A 19067-nucleotide genomic window follows, 5' to 3' on the forward strand; every position below is an offset into this window, starting at 1 on the left:
TGGTTGTACGAGTCCAAAAGAAAGAAAGAAGACACATCTCACACTTTAAGCAAAAATTAATTCAAAATGTATTAAGACTAAATATAAAAGTGACAACCATGAAACTTCCAGAAGAAAATGTAGGAAAAGGCCCCCAAGTTCTTATGGCAAGTGGTAGTTTCTTTTTTTTTTTTTCTTTATCTCGCTCCCCCCCCCACCTTGCATCTTGCTTGCTCTCTACTCTGTGTCCATTCACTGCACACTCCATGATGCTTGCAGGTTGGTGGCACTCTGCCATGTGCAGGCAAGGCTGCCTTCATAAAGAAGCCCCAGAATGTGAACCCAGGGCCTCCCATATGGTGGACAGGAGCCCAACTGATTGAGCCACAGCTACTTCCCACAAATGATAGTTCCTTTAACCTTACACCCAAAGCATGAGCAACTCAAGAAAAAAATAGACAAATGATACCTTCTCAAAATTAAACACATTTGTCCTTCAAAATTCTTTGTCAAGAATGTAAAAAGGCAGCTTGCTCAATGGGAGAAAATATTTGGAAACCACATTTCATATAAGGGTTTGATATTCATGTTATATAAAGAGAACAAACATCTCAGAGATAAAAGAGAAGCAACCCAATTTAAAAATGGGCAAAATACTTGAATAGACATTTTCCAATGAGGAAATAGAAATGACCAAAAAGCACATGAAAAAATATTCATCATTACTATTAGTGAAATGCAGATCAAAATGTCAATGAGATACCATTTCACACCTAATAGAATGGGCTTTATTAAAAAAATCAATGTGTTAAAAAGGGAGTGGAGAAACAGGAACCCTCCTTCACTGTTGGTGGGAATATAGAATGGGGCAGCCTCTGTGGAGGACAGTTTGGTGGTACTTTAAGAATCCAAATATAGATCACCCATATGATCCAGAAATTTCATTACTAGGAATACATTCAAGGCATTGCAAACTGGCAGTTGCACATTGATTTTCATAGTAGCATTCGTCACAATTCCTAAGTTATGGAAACAGCTAAAATGTCCATCAACTGATGAATGGATAAACATATGTATAAATGCAATGGAGTATTATTCTAAGAAATGATATCAGGGTGCATATGAAAACATGGATATTATGGTGAGTGAAATAAGACACAGAAGGACAAATATTTTATGATCTTAGTAATATGACCTAAATATCATGAATAAACTAACAGAGGTAAACTCTAGAGTATAAGTTATGGAGAAATAGAATATTGGATGAGAATGGGAGTTGATGTTTAATGTATATAGCATTATTCGTAAGGTAGATTGTGAGAGTGTGGGAATGAATAGATTTGAAAACAACACATAGTATAATTAACAATGCTGATTTATAAATATGATTGTGGCTAAAAAGGGTAGTCTGTATATGTGAGTGTCAATTGAAAGAAAACTAGAGAATAATCTAAGGAATATATCACATACTCATTTTGGTGGTGGAGGAAGATTGTTTTTAACAATATAAATATAAAAATGCTCTCCTTTTAGAAAGTGCTAAGAATGTGATGATACACAGGAAAGTTATAAGAAATATAACTTTTGGATGATACTTAATAGTAATATTTTAGCATTTTGCAGCAATGATAAGAAGATATCATTTCAATTGTAAGGGACCACAATAGAGAATATAATGGGATTGTGGATTTTTCCTTTTGGAGTAAAGAAAACATGGCAAAATTGACTGAAATGTTAACAGCACAACTCTCTGTTGAAAATGAGAGTCACTGAGTATAGACTTCGAATGCACTGTACAAAGCACAGAATTGTATAACACAGGGAACCCAGTGGTGGAAAAGGTACTATGGATAACAGGACAAATATGCAAATGTCACCTCATAAACTATACCAAATATATAATTCTAATACAGGGTTTAATAATTCTGTGGGTTGCAGGAAAAATACACCAAAGTAAGATATGTACTATAATAGTAATATTTTGATGATGCTCTTTCATAGTTGGTAACAAATTTTTCAGAATAATGCAAAGTGTTAGTGGTGCAGTGACACATGGGAGCCTTGTGTAATGATATTGATGTTTGTTTCATAAGTTCACAACTTTTACTATACAATTATTGTTCATGTATATTCATGTATGAATGATATACTGTAATAAAATTTTCTTTAAAAAGAAAAATATACTAAATTCATCCAAATTGAAAAGGAAGAAGTAAATTTTCACTATTTCAAAATGACATGATGCTATATATAGAAAGTCCCAAAAAATCTATAAAAAAGCTTTCATAGAAAATAAATGAGTTCAGCAAAGTGACAGGATAGAAGATAAACACAAAAATTTCAGTAGTATTTTTATAAACTAATAATGAGAAATTTGAGGTAGAAATCTAAAAAAAAAATGTCCTTAGCAATAATTACTAAAGGAATGAAATAGCTAGCAATAAATTTTAACAAGTATGTATAGGACTTCTACACAAAAATCTATAAAATAAATCAAAGACAAGAAAATGTAAATAAATGGAAGGACAATCTGTGTCCAGGGATTGGAGGAATAAGTATCTTACATGTCATAAACATGTCTTAGTTCCTAAAAGCTGCTGGTAGTAATTAACCAGAAATTGTTTGGCTTTTAGATAGGGAAATTTTAGGTTAAACACTTCCATTTTGAGGCCATGGAAGTATCCAAATCAAGGTATCATCAGGAGATACTGGTGGCAGACTTGGTCCTGTGGTTAGGGCATCCATCTACCACATGGGAGGTCCACAGTTCAAACCCCAGGCCTTCATGACCTGTGTACAGCTGGCCCATGCACAGTGCTGATGCATGCAAGGAATGCCATGCCACACAGAGGTGTCCCCTGCATAGGGGAGCCCCACGCACAAGGAGTGTACCCCATAAGGAGAGGCACCCAGGGTGAAATAAAGTGCAGCCTGCCCAGGAATGGTGCTGCACACATGCAGAACTGACACAAGATGAAGCAACAAAAAGAAACATGGATTCCAATGCCGCGGACAACAGAAGTGGACAAAGAAGACGACGCAGCAAATAGACACAGAGAACAGACAACCAGGGTGGGGAGGGAAGGGGATAGAAATAAATAATTTAAAAAAAGAGAGATACTGTCTCACCAAGTTGCAGCTCTGGGTAATCACCTAAGGATACCTTCTCTCAGATCTACAGGTGTAGGCAAACAAACACTTGGCAGGGCTCAATGCTGCTCTACTTATCTCTCCCCACTCCTCTGAACCCTGTCTCTTCAGCCTCAAGTTTCTCCATGAAGGGGCCTCTTTCCATGCTTCTGTGCTCCACTGGTTCCAGGCAACCTTTGTTCAGTGTCTCTGCAGCTTTCTTCCTGTGTTTCTGCTTTCAGTTCTGTGTTTATAACATCCAGCAAGAGGACTAAGACTCACCCTGGGTCACATCTCATTGAAGCAATACAGTAAAAAAAAAAAAAAAACAAAAAACACTGAAAATCCCTAACTGAATCCAATCCACTCACAGGGTCACAAACTTACAGTAACTGATTAACTTCAAGGACATAATCTTTTATGGCCTCCATAAAAAGTGTTTTAAACTCTCACACTTTACCCTCTGGATCCCCAAAAGACATGCTGTCTCCATATGCAAAATGTTTTCTTTCATAGCAACAACTCAAAAAAGCTTTAATTCATTTCAGTAACAATGCTGGTACAAAATCTCCTTAAAATCAGTTATAGACAAGCAGTCTGCCTGGGTCAAAATTCTCATCTGGCTGTAGACCTGTAAAACCTAGAAACAAGTCATCTGCTCCTAATATAAAAAGGAGGGACAGCCTTAGAATACATTTTCTCCTTATTTTAGGAAGAAATTGGAAGGAAACAGGGGTCATGGATCCCAAACACTTCCCCAAAGCTTCAGTAAATATTTCATTAGATTTCACAGTCTGAGAGTCATTTATATAATGATGGTTTCTTCTCCTAGGGGCCTCAAGAAGTTCCACTTCTTCCAAGGACTTGCACAGTTGCCATATTCTTGGTTCCATCTTCATGTATGGGTTGTAGCCAAGCTCTAGGCTTCACCCTCTGAGAACACTGGGTTGATTGTCAGACTCTGTCCAATCTCTGTAGAAAATGCTCAACTCCCTCAAAAGAGTGGGTGGTGACTTCACTCTCCCCAACCCACAGGAAATACATTCCACCCTCTCTAAAGTCTGGGGCAGCAGGATTCTTCCAGGAAAAATGGGGCAGAATTCCCATCTTCTTCAAATTCTGGGTCAAAATTACCCATTCCACACACATAGGTGGGGGCCCTCTCTGGGCCAAAGATGTCTTAAGTCCAGACTTTTGCTTCTAGGGCTTGGGCCTGAAAATGTTTTTCCTTCAGTCTCTCCTTTTCTGCCCCTCTTAACATAGGCTGATGGGTTTCATTCATACAGATCTCACAAAAAGCTTTTTTTTTTGTTCCATAAGTAGTCCACAGGGATCCCAAACATCAGACATTAGGGCTTCCACAAATCCTTTCTGGATACCTGCATTTCCAACCCTGACTTACATTGAAGTGAATGGCTAATTACAAGTTCATTTAAGCCTGGACAAGGAGCCCAGGTCTGTTAGGACTCGTTCTCCAGAAGTTCAGAATTTCCAAAACCATCAATTTATTATTTCTTTGTGTATAGGAATTCAGTTCACAGCTTATCTATTTCCTTTCACATTTTGCTATAAGCTATTAGGAAAAGCCAGGCTGAACTTTCTTTATTTAGTTTGGAAATCTCCTCAGCTAAATATGCAAGCTCCACACATTCAAATTCCATCTTTCATTTAACTTTACGAGTCATTTTTGCCAAGTTCTCTACCACTTTATTCCAAGGATCTCCCTCCTTCCAGTTTGCAATGATGGAGTCATCATTCCTGAATATGTCCTCATCAGGAATAACCTCAGTGTACATATTATTACTAACAGTCTCTTCAAAGAAATCTAGGTCTTTTCTATCAAAGATCTCATAATCATTCCAAAATCTACCCCTTTATAAAACTGTTGTAACAACTTTGATATTTGCATAGTAGCAGAACACTTTATTGATAGCAATTTCTGTCTTAGTTGCTAAAAGCTGCCGGGAGCAACATAACAGAAATGGGTTGGTTTTTATATTGGGAATTTATTTGGTTAAAAGCTTTCATTTTGAGGCAATGAAAATATCCAAATAAAAGCATCATCAGGAGATATTATCTCAACATTTTGCAGCTGTGAGAATTAAGGCAAATGAGAGCACCATATACAGCTTCTTTCTCTCAGAGCTAAAATTGTGGATGATCAAGCACATAGCAGGGTTGTAGATGAGGACTGTGTTTAATAATACAAATACAAGGATGTTCCTCTACTACAGGGTGTTAAGAACATGGTGATACATGGGAAAAATAATCCCTCAGCACAAGGGAGGCTCTTCCCCAGGAGTCATGTCCCATGCTGAGGGGAAGGCAATATATTGCCAGGTTCCCTTAATAGTTAAATGGAATATGGCGATGTGTTTAAAGGTTAGATATAGAATACATATTAATTTGGAAAAATTATGGTAAAAATAAATTGGGGTATCAAAAAATTTAAAAATGCAAAAGCTTTGTTTTTGATGTTTTGCCTTCCATCACTATATTAAGTGTTGCCCTGTATGCAAATTGGCAAGGCAACTACTTCCATCTTTTCCTCAGTGTTTATGTCCTAGCTTTTTCTTTTCTTTTTCTAATTATTAAGCTTATTTTCACAAGAGTTTTAGATCACAGTAATTCATATATACAATATACAGTACTCCCACATATTCAACATAAAACCCTTTTCCCTTCCACAGCAATACTCTTTTTACATATTCACACTATATTTACTGAAACTTATATACAGATATTGAGACAATAGCTTTCAAACAAGGTAACATTTGTGTTTACATCGTGATTTATATTTTAGACTATACAATTTTCTAAATTTTTAGTTATCTTAAGTCTTACAGTATAATTTACATTTTAGCCTATCAGCCCCTATATATTTTTGTTGTAATTTTACATGTCTTAATCCATCCTAGTGTACTCTTGTGAAACACTTCTATTGCCCACACAGTTACATTGGTTCTATCTATTCAATACCTCTTCCCCCCTCCCCTTAGGGCCCGCAGTGACAGTCAATCTTCATTGATGAAGGGCCATGTTCAGAGATATTTGCAACAGTGTTGAGGGCTTGACATGCTCAACTGCCCTAATGCACTGGGAGACACCATTGCGTTGAGAGATATAGTTCCCTCTATTTGATGGCATCAGTCCTCCCCAGGATGTGGCTATACCTTCACTCTTATTATATGGGTCTCTACCCAATGATATAACCCACTATGGCAAAATGAACATTCACATATTCCCTAGGAGCCTGTCATGCGTCAGATTATCTCCTTTAAGCATCTTAAAAAGGTAACTATCCTAATTATATTTTTGAAAAGGTTTTTACAGCATTATACTCTCAACCAAATACCTGACAATGTTGATATGTTGCCCCCCCGCCCCCCCCACCCGACCCGACCCGCGGATCAGTCAAACCAAGACCTGAGGGAGGGAGTGGGAATGGAAAAGGGACAAGAGACACAAAGAATGGAGGCAAGACAAGATTCTGATCAAGCCTCATTTATTGAGGGTCAGTCAGGGGTTCTTATAGCCAGGGATGAATGAGGTGGTACATACTGACAACACATGTGTCAGTAAATGATTGTTTAACTAGATTTTGATTCTCCTGCCACACGCACATGCAGATGGTTATTTGGCAATGTCCGCTGAAAGACTTTTGTGCTCTTTAGGGAATGCCTAATTGGAGCCCCAGGGAGTGTCGTAAGAATAGAAACTTAATTGCTTCAGACAGGGTGGGGAAACAGAAACTTAACCCGGTTAGTATCTAAAAATAGCGTTTAGCAACAAGATGGCCAATACAGCACCTGTGCCAGAGGCAGCTTCCCACATCCCCCCAATTTCTTGGGCAATATTACCCATCTGCCCATCCCTAGCTCCCCTCAAACCCGCAAAGCCCCACCCAAAGGTAATCCTGTGCCCCTATTTTATCCCTTCCTTGTACAAATACTTACCTCCAGGTTATCATAGATTTCACCCATGTAGGTGTCAGCTTACATCCTTCCTCTACCCCCCAATTTCCTGTAAGCATATCATCCAGTCTCTAGCTCTCTGAGGCAGCTTGGTTTACTTATTTCATATCATTGAGGTCATGTAGTATTTGTCCTTCAATGCCTGGGTTGCTTCATTCAACATAAGGTTCTCAAGATTCATCCATGTTATCATGTGTGTTTGTAATGTATTTGTTCTTAAAGCTGAGTAGTATTCCATTCTATGTATATACCACGTTTTATTTATCTATTCACCTGTTGATGGGCATTTGGGTTGATTCCAGCTTTTGGCAATAGTGAACAATGCTGCTATGAACATTGGTGTGCATATATCGGTTTGTGTCCTTGTTTTCAGTTCTATTGGGTATATACCCAGCAGTGGAATTGCTGGGTCATATGGCAAATCTATGGTTAGTTTTTTGAGAAACCGCCAAACTGTCCTCCAGAATTGTTGGATCCTTCTGCATTCCCACCAGCTGTGGATGAGTGTTCCCATTCCTCCACATCCTCTCCAGCATTTGTATTCTTCTGTTTTTTTCATAGCTGCCAATCTTATGGGAGTAAGATGGTATCTCATTGTAGTTTTTTTGATTTGCATTTCCCTGATAGCTAGAGATTTGGAGCATTTTTTTCATGTGCTTTTTAGCTATTTGCATTTCTTCTTTGGAGAGGTGCCTGCTTAAATCTTTTTCCCATTTTTTAAATGGGTTGTTTATCTTTTTATTTTCAAGATATAGGAGTTCTTTATATATGCAAGTTATAAGTCTCCTATCTGATATATGGTTACCAGATATTTTCTCCCACTGTGTAGGCTCTCTTTTCACTTTCTTGACAAACTCCTTTGAGGTGCAGAAGGCTTTAATTTTGAGGCAGTTCCATTTATCTATTTGTTCTTTTGCTGCTCGTGCTTTTGGTGTGAAGTTCATGAAGCCATTTCCTATTACAAGGTTTTGTATATGCCTCCTTACACTGCTTTCCAAAGTCTTTATGGTCTTGTCTCTTATATTTAGGTCTTTGATCCATCTTGAGTTGATTTTTGTATAAGGTGTGAGATGGTAATCCTCTTTCATTCTTTTACATGAATTCATTTTTAGTATTAAATAAGATAAATGTGCCCAGGCATGACTTTTTAAAGTAATTCTTCCATAATTTGTTGAGCTGCTTTGTGTCTGTTAATTTATTTTTTGAAGTTGAAATTAAGCTTTAAGAAAAGAAAAAACATAAATGTTTATTCAAATAACAAGATAGATCTTAAGCTGCAAAGTTGGTAAGACAGATGTGCACAGAAATCCATTGGCACAATGGACAAAATAATGCATAGAATTTGGCTAAATAGCTATTATTTTATGAAAACTAAGAGTCTGAAATCACTATACAAAATATATAATTTATTAAACACTACCAGAGAGTTTTTATTATTGATAGCAGTAATTATAATTAATTATAATTTTAAGCTTAAGTAAATACAATATGAATATTAAATACAATGTAAACATTATATACTATAAATTATAAACAAATATAATTATATATAAATGTAAATAAATTTAAATTTACTTGCATGGGGAATTATATATTGAATTGCAAATGAATATTATATAGAAACCCATTTCTGGAAAGGTAATTCCTTGTTGCAGTATAAAATGTCTAATTAAATTACCAAAAATATTCTTCTTGCTATTAGTATCAAAAACTGTAATTGATATTACCATAGATATCTGGAAGGCTGCCAAGGAAAGAAGAAATAAAATTCTTTCCTTAACGAGTTAAACACTCACCTTGCTTAACTAAATGTGCTTGTAGGTCCTGTCCTGGGTGAAAGAAGTCCCTGAAGGATATTTAAAAAATTAAGACTCAGGCAGTCATGCAGCTTTCCTACTAATGGGATATCACTGTCACTGACCAGTTTTTTTCTTTTCAGAATACCATTCAACACGTGAAAAGCAGATCAGAATTCTGATGATAAATAGACATAAAATGAAAAAAAAAATAATGAAAAGACACCAATTACAGTTTGACACTACTGTTCTTCCAATGCTTGTGCTACCTGAAATGGCATTTAAAAGAGCCAGTTGGCAAGAGGTAAATGTCTGAAGATTCAAAATAAACCAACAGTCCTTGATAACAGTATAATTTTCAATTCAGAAGCTGCCTCGGGATTAGGGACATCTTCAATTAATGTAACAGTAACAAAAGGCAATGGGTTCTATTTTATTGATTGTATCCACTCACAAATTGACCTAAAGTCACCATATTTGTTGACACAATGAGATTTTTGAGATTTATAGTCCTCAAATGAAATACTGATAATGGGATGCATCTATTTAAAAATAAAGCCTTTAATCTTTTTTAGTCAGGATTATGTGGTGCACGTGGATTGGGGTTCACATTCTGTGGGCCACTTACCAGGCCACTTCAATGACCCATGTCTTGTCTATGACTCTGTCTGTGAAGTTCCCCTTTTCAAGAGTCTCAGTAATCTATAGTTGGTGGCCTTATGCATACTTTGGGGACACAATTTCTGCACAGAATTGAGGTGCTTGCTCACATAGTAAATAGATCAGAAGGCCTCCAGAAGTCTCTAGGCAGGTTCCATGCATGAGGACAAACATGTTCCTGCGGGCCTCCTTCACAGCAGCCATCTTGGCCAGCATGGGGCACTTGTGGATGATGAAAGACACTGTGTTCTTCTGTTGCTGGAACAGGCTCTTCACTGGCCCAGGATCCTGAACCCAATGATGTTGGTGGACATCGAATGTATGCATGAGTCCTGCAGCTGATCTGTTCATCATTGCTTCTTCTTATGCCAACTTTATATCTTCATGGGTGACCACAAGTATAATGTTATTCCTCTTTTCAGAAATGTCCAGCCACTGGTGCATGACCATGTCCATTTGGTCAGTAAAAGTATGTCTTCCAGCACCACATTATCTGGCTGATGTTATCCAGCTCAAAAACTCATTGGACTGGGAGACAGTCATAGAGATACCCTCTAAACAATTGAGGGGTTTAAACTGTTGACCTGTTACTGAGGTCCTATTTCCTCTGCTGCATCCTCAAAACCCTGTATAATTAAGGGCATCACTTTATTCATTTCCCTGTTATCTTTTTGCTGATCCCAAGGAGCATCACATGTTGTCACATTGCACAGTTGTTGCCGAAGGACACTGGCACGCACTATTCATCAGTGTCCATAATCCATGGTCTACACCAAGGAGAGACCACAGTGCCTCAGCAGGATGGCACAGGTGTCCATTTCAATGCTTAGCCCCCAGATAACTGTTCCCAAATTGCTCGCTCTTCTTAGATGTGGTTCTCTTTAATAAATGCAGAAATCTCTGTGATAAATTTTATGGCATTTACAGCCCATGCCCTTCACCTCAGTTTACCTGGTCATCTGGAGGCTTTTTTCCAATTCAAGATTTTCTGGGTTAAAGGATTCCTATTCAGGCATGGTTCTCAGGTGCACACATATCACAGCACCTTCCCCGACTTTTCCTAGTCTGTTGGATTATTTATAGTTTCACCAGCTTGCCTTCTTTCTCCTCCTCCTTCTCCTTCTCAGGTATATGGCACTCTCAAAATGTACCAGGTGGGTGACCCAGGTGCCACCAGAACCAAAGTGCCACCACCTGCAGGCTGTGTATTGACAGGCATTCTGCCATGCTGGGTGTAGGGCAGGTTGGAGACATGGACTAGGTAGACTCCTTGGCCAAGAGGGTGGGGCAAAAACATTATCTTTTCTGGGATCCAAAAGAAACTTGGAAGTGTGACCATGTTAATTCTACCCAACTTTATGATTCAAAATTTCAACAGCTTACATTGTAGGAACAGAAAAAAACAATTACCAAATATATTTGGAAAGTTAATAGTACATGAATAGCTCTAAATATCTTGAAAATGAAAGAGGAAGTTGGTCAACTCACACTTCCTTTCTTAAACTATAACACAGCATGATGCAGGCATAAACATAGACATATTGATCAAGGGACTTGAATTGAGAGTTCAGAAATTGGCTCTCACATCTATGGTCAATTGATTTTTGATAAGCCTGCCAAGTGCACTCAAATGGGACAGAACTGTCTCTTCAATTAGTGCTGTGGTGGAAGTAATATCCATATCCACAATAATGATAGAGGACCTGTATTTCACACATTAAACAAAAATAAACTGAAAATGTATCTAAGACCTAAATATAAAACTAGAAATTTAAAACTCCTAGGAAAAAATGTAGGGAAGCATATTCAAGATCTTGTAGTAGGCAGTGGTTTCTTAGACTTTACACCCACAGCATATGCAATGAAAGAAAAAAAAAAATAGAAAAATGGGATATCCTCAAAATGTAACACTTTTTTGGTTGAAAAGACATTGCCAAGAAAATGAAAAGGCAGCCCACTAAACAGAAGAAAATATTTGGAAGACACATTTCTGAAAAGGGCTAAAAATCCAGGCTATATCAAGAAGCCCTACTATTCAATAATAAAAAGACAACCCAATTTTTAAAAAATGGACAAAATCTTGAATAGGCATTTTTCCAAAGAGGAAATACAAATGGCTAAAAAAGAGCACAAAAAGATGCTCATCATCCTTAGCTATTAGGGAGATGCAAATCAAAAACACAATGAGATATCACTTCACACCTACTAGAATGTCCATTACAAGAGAAAAATAAAAAACAAAACACATCTATAAGGGTTGGGAAAGGATGTATACAAATAGGAACACTTATTCACTGTTGATGGGAATGTGGGAGTGTACAATGGTATAGCCATTGTGGAAGACAGCTTGTGGTTCCTTAGAAACCTAAGTTTAGAATTGCAATATGATCTGTCATTCCCTCTACTAGCTACATACACAGAAGAACTGAAAGCATGGACATGAATAGACATTTGCATATTGATTTTCATAGCAACACTTTTCACAATTACAAAAAGATGATAACAATGCAAGTGCCCATCAACTGGTGAATGGATAAATGGAATATGGTATCTCCATACAATGGAATATTATTCAGCAGTCAGGAGAAGTGAAGGCCTGATGCATGTCACAATATAAATGAACGTTGAGGACAATATGCTGAGTGAAATGTTACACACTAAAGGACAGACATTATATGATCTCTCTAATGAGAATTAGTTATAATGAGCAAACTTGTGGAGCTAATATCTTACCAGGAGTTAGAATGAGAGTAGAGAATAGGGAGCTGATGCTTAATTTTTGCAGAATTTTTTATAATATTTATTATAAATGTCTGGAATTAGAAGTGATTGTAACACAATGTTGTGAACGTAATTAACAGTGCTAAATTATGAGTGTGATTGTCATTAAAAGAGAAAGTTTAGGGTCATGTACATCAAAGGAAGGAGAGCTAGATGATGAAACATGGGACTGTATTATACAGGGAACATTGTTGTGGATGAGGTATGTCATTAATAGTACAAATATAAGAATGTCCTTCCAGGAACGAAAAATGTATGTCACTATTTCATCATGTTATTAAGGTAGTATATGGGAAATATACCTAATACAATCTATGGACTATAATTAATAGCAACATTTTTAAATTAAAAATTTTTTAAATTATCTTATTTTTTAAAGATACATGGATCACACAAAATGGTACATTAAAAATATAGGAGGTTCCCATATACTCCACTCCCCACAACCCCCACTCTTCCCACATTGACAACTTCTTTCATTAGTGTGCTACATTCATTGCATTTGGTGAGTACATTTTGGAGCATTGCTACACAGCATGGATTATAGCTTACATTGTAGTTTACACTCTCTTCCTAATCCATTCAGTGGGTTATGGTGGGATATATAGTGTCCTGCATCTGTCCCTGCAATATCATTCAGGACAACTCCAAGTCCCAAAAATACTCAAATATCACAACTCTTTTACCCTCTCCCTGCCTTCAGCAACTCCCATGGCCTCTATCTCCACATAAATGATATAATTTATTCCATTGCTAGAGTCCCAATAATTCTATAGTAAAATACTAGTAAATCCACTCTAATCCATATTCTATTCTTTCATCCTGTCCACTCCACCTCTAAATTGAGAGGAGACTTAGATCCCTTATGGCTGATGGATGGAATTCTCCTGCTTACAGCTATAGACTCTTGGCTCCCCAGTGTGGTGATTGACCAACATCACCATCAGTTGTGACAAAGGTACCAAACCAATGCTAAGTGTCAATAATGATGGAGTATAAGTGGTATGTTGTATTTCTTTTTGAAGCAATTAAAATATCTAAAATTGAATGTGGTGATTAGTGCACAACTATGAGATCATACATAAGTTAACTGATTGTAGACTTTGGATGGATTGTATGTTATGTGAATAAAACTGCTTTAAAAATTGTAATGATAAAAGCATTCCCAATAACAATTTTTTCTACAATTATAACTTCATCTATATCTATATATCTAAATCTATATTCTAATATTTAATACATAACATTTATTGTATATATTCTTTTAATATGGATTATAATGTCTTTCTATGCTCTTAACCACTGATATTTTGAAGAGTATAGGCCATTTATTTTGCACTGTTTCCATCGATTTATTGTGAGAAGTGGAGTAAATGTTTTAAGGAAAAAATAGGCAGAGAGAGTGCTAGGAGGAAAGGCTGCCTGGCAAGAGCTGTGAGCTTCAGTTAGAGAATGCAACCAGTATTAGGATCCTCTACAACCAGGGATCTGGAGAATAAACACCCATAATTGAAAATAATTTCGCCTGTCTATTCTCTGGAAAGTTTCCCATCTAGCCAAATTCAAACACATCAAATGCCAAGAACAATGAGCTCCTTGATGCAGTCTAAGAAGTATAGATGCCATGGAACATGCTAGGCTGGAAAAGGGTAAAGGATGGATCTGGAGGAATAAACAAAAGGTATCTTGAAAATCATTTTTTAGATTTATTTTCATGCATCTGGATTGGGATAAATTGTTCTTTCTGAACATGTGGATACCTACCTTTTATAATTTTAAGGAAATGCTGTTCATTAGCAAAAAAATTTTTTTCTTTACTTTTTATAGCTTCTTTTCTACTTTATTCTCTATACATTAATTTGTTGTATCTTGCATTGTGTGTGTGTGTACATGTGCATGAAATTTCATTTCCTTCTCTGTGAAATGTTCAAGGCAATTTTTCATATCACAATGTTCATTAACTATTTTGATCTTTAATTTACATTCATTTTAATCTTTAAGCCATGATGTGCTTCAAATTATTCAAGGACCACTTATTTCTTTATCAAATCTTCATGTTTAATTATCAACTTTACATTTACTCCTTAATTTTCTTTTTATGATTTCAAATATTTTTTAAAACATTTGACATGTTGTCCTTTAGGTTCTGATGACAACATTTGCAGTCTATAGATTTTTAATATATTGGGAAATCTGGTTTTTTAATATCTCAAAAAAATAGGAATTCATTAACACATATTTTTATCATTATGGTCACTTGGAGATATGTATCCCATGTTTTTTTTTTATTTTTTTAAAGATTTATTTTTATTTATTTAATTCCCCTCCCCTTCCCCGGTTGTCTGTTTTCTGTGTCTTTTTGCTGTGTCTTGTTTCCTTGTCCGCTTCTGTTGTCTTCAGTGGCAGGGAAAGTGTGGGCGGCACCATTCCTGGGCAGGCTGCACTTTCTCTCGCACTGGGCGGCTCTCCTTACGGTCGCACTCCTTGCGTGTGAGGCTCCCCTATGCGGGGGACACCCTTGCGTGGCAGGGCACTCCTTGTGCGCATCAGCACTGTGCATGGGCCAGCTCCACATGGGTCAAGGAGGCCCGGGGTTTGAACCGCGGACCTCCCATATGGTAGACAGACGCCCTAACCACTGGGCCAAAGTCTGTTTCCCTATCTCATGTTTTTAAATGAAATCCATTCTTGTGAGTTTGAACCAATTATAAGTAGGGCCTTTAGATGAAGTTACTTCAGTTCAAGTGAGGTCCAGTTCAGTAGGGTGGGTTTTACTGGAAACCTTTTTAAACAGAAGGGTTTTCAGACAGAAAAAAGCACATGGGAAGCAAGAAGTTGGGAGTCAACAGAAACTGGAAGAGGAAAGAGAAAGCCAGGAGAGCCACCATATGCATTGAGGTGACAAAGGAACCTAGGACTAAGGATAATTGCAGTAGGCCACAAAATGTCAGACTTTAGGAAGAAAGTATTACCTTGATGATTCTTTGATTTGGAATTCTCCCGGGTTGACACCATGAGCTAATAAATTAAGTTTATTTAAGCCAAATAAACTTTAACAAACACAAAATGCCTTATAAATCAATTATATAAGGGGACAAAAATATAAAATAATTTAATAAACCAAAGAAGATAAAATCAGAAATCAGCATAATTAGATGTGACTGTAATCATATGAATTTCAATCAAGACAACATTGAGATATTATTTAATAGCTTGTTAAATTACTAAAATATCTTTTAGTTTCATTATTCAGACAAAGTTGACAAAAATTTCGATTCTGAATATCATCACAAACTATTTAAAGCATGGTGTAATTCATTTTTTACATATATCTGACAATTTCTTATTACTCCCCACCCTTTGTAGGTAGTGAAATTAAAACAAGGGAATATATTCATGTTAAAAATATAAATATTAAGGAAAACAAATATTTCAATAATTTTAAATAAAATTTTACAGTATGGTAACATGTCACACATAAATAGATAAACATTTTATGACCTTTTACAACTATCCATGGATGTGTTTTATGCTAAAATCAGTATTTAGCAGTTGAGCTAGAGTTAAATATCACTGTCATAAAATAAAGTTTTTTGGCAGAGTTAATATTATCTAATATATAATTAAAATTGTTTTTATTATAAAATACTGAAGCAAAGCATTCAAATATTTAATATTGCAGATTACATTCAAATGAACATACTAATATGGAATTGTTTGAATGGCTTGTCAGTGTTTCCTTTTGGAAATGCCCATCTACATTCTGACCCAAGGAGCAGAAGAGGAAAATGGTGCTAGAAAACAACTTAGTGATCTCTCTCAGATGACTCTACTTACAGGAATATGTATATCCTTTTGATTTTCATATAGTTTCCTGGACCATGGCCTAACCAGAATTATAACTGTACAGGAAATAAGTCTTTTTAGGGAAAGGACATTGTTTAGAATGTATTGAAGAAAATGGGAAGGATGATTTTGTCTTTTATTTACTCTTCCTTTTATTACTTTCCAAACATTTTTTCCTTCAAAATAACTTGTCTCAGTTTTTGAGGATGATATTGTCTCTCATACATATTTATGATGTAGAAACAAAAGTATGTAATCTAAATCTTTAAAAATAAAAAAGAATTAAAACAGTAACTTTTATATATTTCATAGAAGTTGAAATGATAGATAAATCTTACTGTAGTAAATATAAACATTTCTTAAAAGGTAGGAAAACTACATGTCTGGTGGAATGTATAAATTTCCTAATAAGAGGAGTCCCTCCTTTGTTTTCTTCAAAGGCAACCTTCAATAAGCTGCTGCAAATGATGTGAATGTTTTATTGGCAGTTTCCATTCAGACAATGGAGAAAGCACACTGGACTCTATCAGTGTATACTCAGGAAAGAAATTTTAAAGGAATAAGATGTAGCACTGTAGATTGAGACAGCTTATTTCATACAAGAAAATTTTTTCATGAACTTTCTCAATCATACAGGACATGCTTCTTTTCAGGAACACAAAGAAGCCCAGGAATAAATTAGAATTGGGGGACCAAAGTCTTATTTGAAAGCAAAGCTTTTAAGAATCCTCTGCCATAGAGCCAAAGCTGGATGGGTGAATGGACAAATAACCAGAACCAAGATGGCCTAATAGAAACCAGATGTAAAATATCAATGTTCACATGTCCTATTGCTATTACAGATACATGTGTGTGTGAATACTTGTCTTACTATGTCAAGGTGCAAAAATACACATTTGACTTAAACAGGTATTTTAATAATGGTATTGGAGTCCACAGATCCAAAATCTAGGTGGCATCTAGACCATTCTTTCTCCCCAAAGTCGGCAGCATTTTGGTCTGGCTTGCTGCAGTCTGTGGCATTCATTGAATTGCATCTCTGCCTCTAGGAAGCATGTCCTGAATGACATAGACCCTAAAAAGGATTTTAAGGAAATCTGTGAAAGATTTTGAGACAAACAGAATGAGTAATATCAAGTGTGGGAAGGAAGTGGAATAGGCTTTTTTTTCTAGTTTATTTATTTTTTTATTATATTTTTAAGATACATAGATTACACAAAATGTTACATTAAAAAATATGAGGTTCCCATATACCCACTCCCCATACCCCCCACTCCTCCCACATCAACAACTCCTTTCATTAGTGTGGTACATTCATTGCATTTGATGTGTGTATTTTGAAGCATTGCACTCTCTTCCAGTCCATTCAGTGAGTTACAGCAGGATATACAATGCCTTCATTTGTCCCTGCATTATCATTCAGGACAACTCTAAGTCCCAAAAATACCCCCCTATCATACCTCTTCTTCCCTCTCCCTGCCCTCAGCAACTCCTGTGGCCACTGTAGCCACATCAATGATACAAATTCTTCCATTTCTAGAGTCACAATAATTCTATAGTAGAATACCAGTAAGTATACTCTAATCCATATGTATTCCTCTATCCTGAGGACCCTGTGATGACAATGTCCACTCGACCTCTAAATCAAGAAGGGGCTTAGATCCCACATCACTGATGGATGGAATTCTCCTGCTTGCCGCTGTAGACTCTTGGTTCCCTGGTGTTGTGGCTGACAATCCTCATCTCCCTGTTAGCTGACCTGGGTAAGTCCTATGAACCCATGTGTAGGTATTGTAACTCTGCTGAGGCTCAGAGCCCAGCAGGCACATAGGCAGTCCAGAGATTCAAGTCTCCTGAGTATACACCAAACCTAGCACCAACCACAGGTTCAGTAAACATGACAGAAGAGACATGTGTAGAAAGGTCACATCTGAGCCCAACTCCATCACACTCAGGAGCACAAATTCCAAAGTAGGGCCCACTGGCAAGACACTGAACTCCAGAGCCATCTGTCATGACTATAGAACCTGTGTGTCTCCGCAGCCCTCAGGAGTACCACTACCTGGGGTTGTATCTACTTTGGCTGTCTCTGAGATCCTGCTGAAATGTGCATAAGTGTGACCCCTCTGATGACCTCCCATCTCATTTTGAAGCCTCTTACCCTAGATTTTGACAGTCCTTGCATGGAAGGAATCTTTTGGTAGCAGAAAAGATGTACAAGTAAGAGATTATAATGTAGGCAAAGAAGCAGAAATCAAGTACTGCATTAATAAGAATGTGCACTATTTCTGTAGTTATGTGCTATGAAGAAGAAATAGCTTGCAACTGGGGAATTCCACATGAAAAAGTGGAATCTACAGTAAGATAAAGGAAAGGTGCCCTCTGTGCTCACTGCTGACCAAGACAGAACTTCCACCTGTACTCATATGTCACTGTACATGATGATTTCATAGCACAGGTGATGGCAAATGGCAGCACATCATTCAATGTACTGGTCTGTGAGGAGGAACAGCTCTGAATCTGCTGAGAAAAGCACCAGAAAATCCTGAGGGACACAGCCAAGGAATGCGATGTGTTACATTTTGTTGAGAAGTTCACAACAGTTTTGGGCACAACAGCAGAAAAGAGGCAAAGGTCAAATAAATACAAGCATGTGTGGTGCCAAAAGCACAAGGATATTGTGATGACAATGAGGTCTTTCCCCATCTAGTCTGTTTTTGAAGCTTGCAGTGACTGTATCTTCCATGGGCCAGAAAAATCCAAGAGAAGCAATTCTGCCACCAATAAATCCTTCATTTTTTATGACATTCTGCATCCAAAAATAAAATATAATTGCTATTAAAAGAATTAAGAACACTAGATTTTCCTATTTAAAACTTCATATTATTTAATATATTGTGAC

General features: G+C 36.8%; 1 long non-coding RNA gene and 1 pseudogene across 1 annotated transcript in view; both read right to left on the bottom strand.

Annotated features, from left to right (window-relative positions):
* Positions 1-3512: 3512 nt before the first annotated feature.
* Positions 3513-19067, bottom strand: part of LOC139436558 (uncharacterized) — a 166346-nt gene continuing 150791 nt past the window's right edge. Inside the window, exon 3 of the long non-coding RNA XR_011645894.1 lies at positions 3513-8301. This is a non-coding gene — a long non-coding RNA (uncharacterized lncRNA). The remainder of the gene's footprint in view (positions 8302-19067) is intronic.
* Positions 9450-10427, bottom strand: LOC111763213 (selenide, water dikinase 1 pseudogene; annotated as a pseudogene).

Source organism: Dasypus novemcinctus, chromosome 15, assembly GCF_030445035.2.
Source record: "Dasypus novemcinctus isolate mDasNov1 chromosome 15, mDasNov1.1.hap2, whole genome shotgun sequence".
Lineage (NCBI taxonomy): Eukaryota > Metazoa > Chordata > Mammalia > Cingulata > Dasypodidae > Dasypus > Dasypus novemcinctus.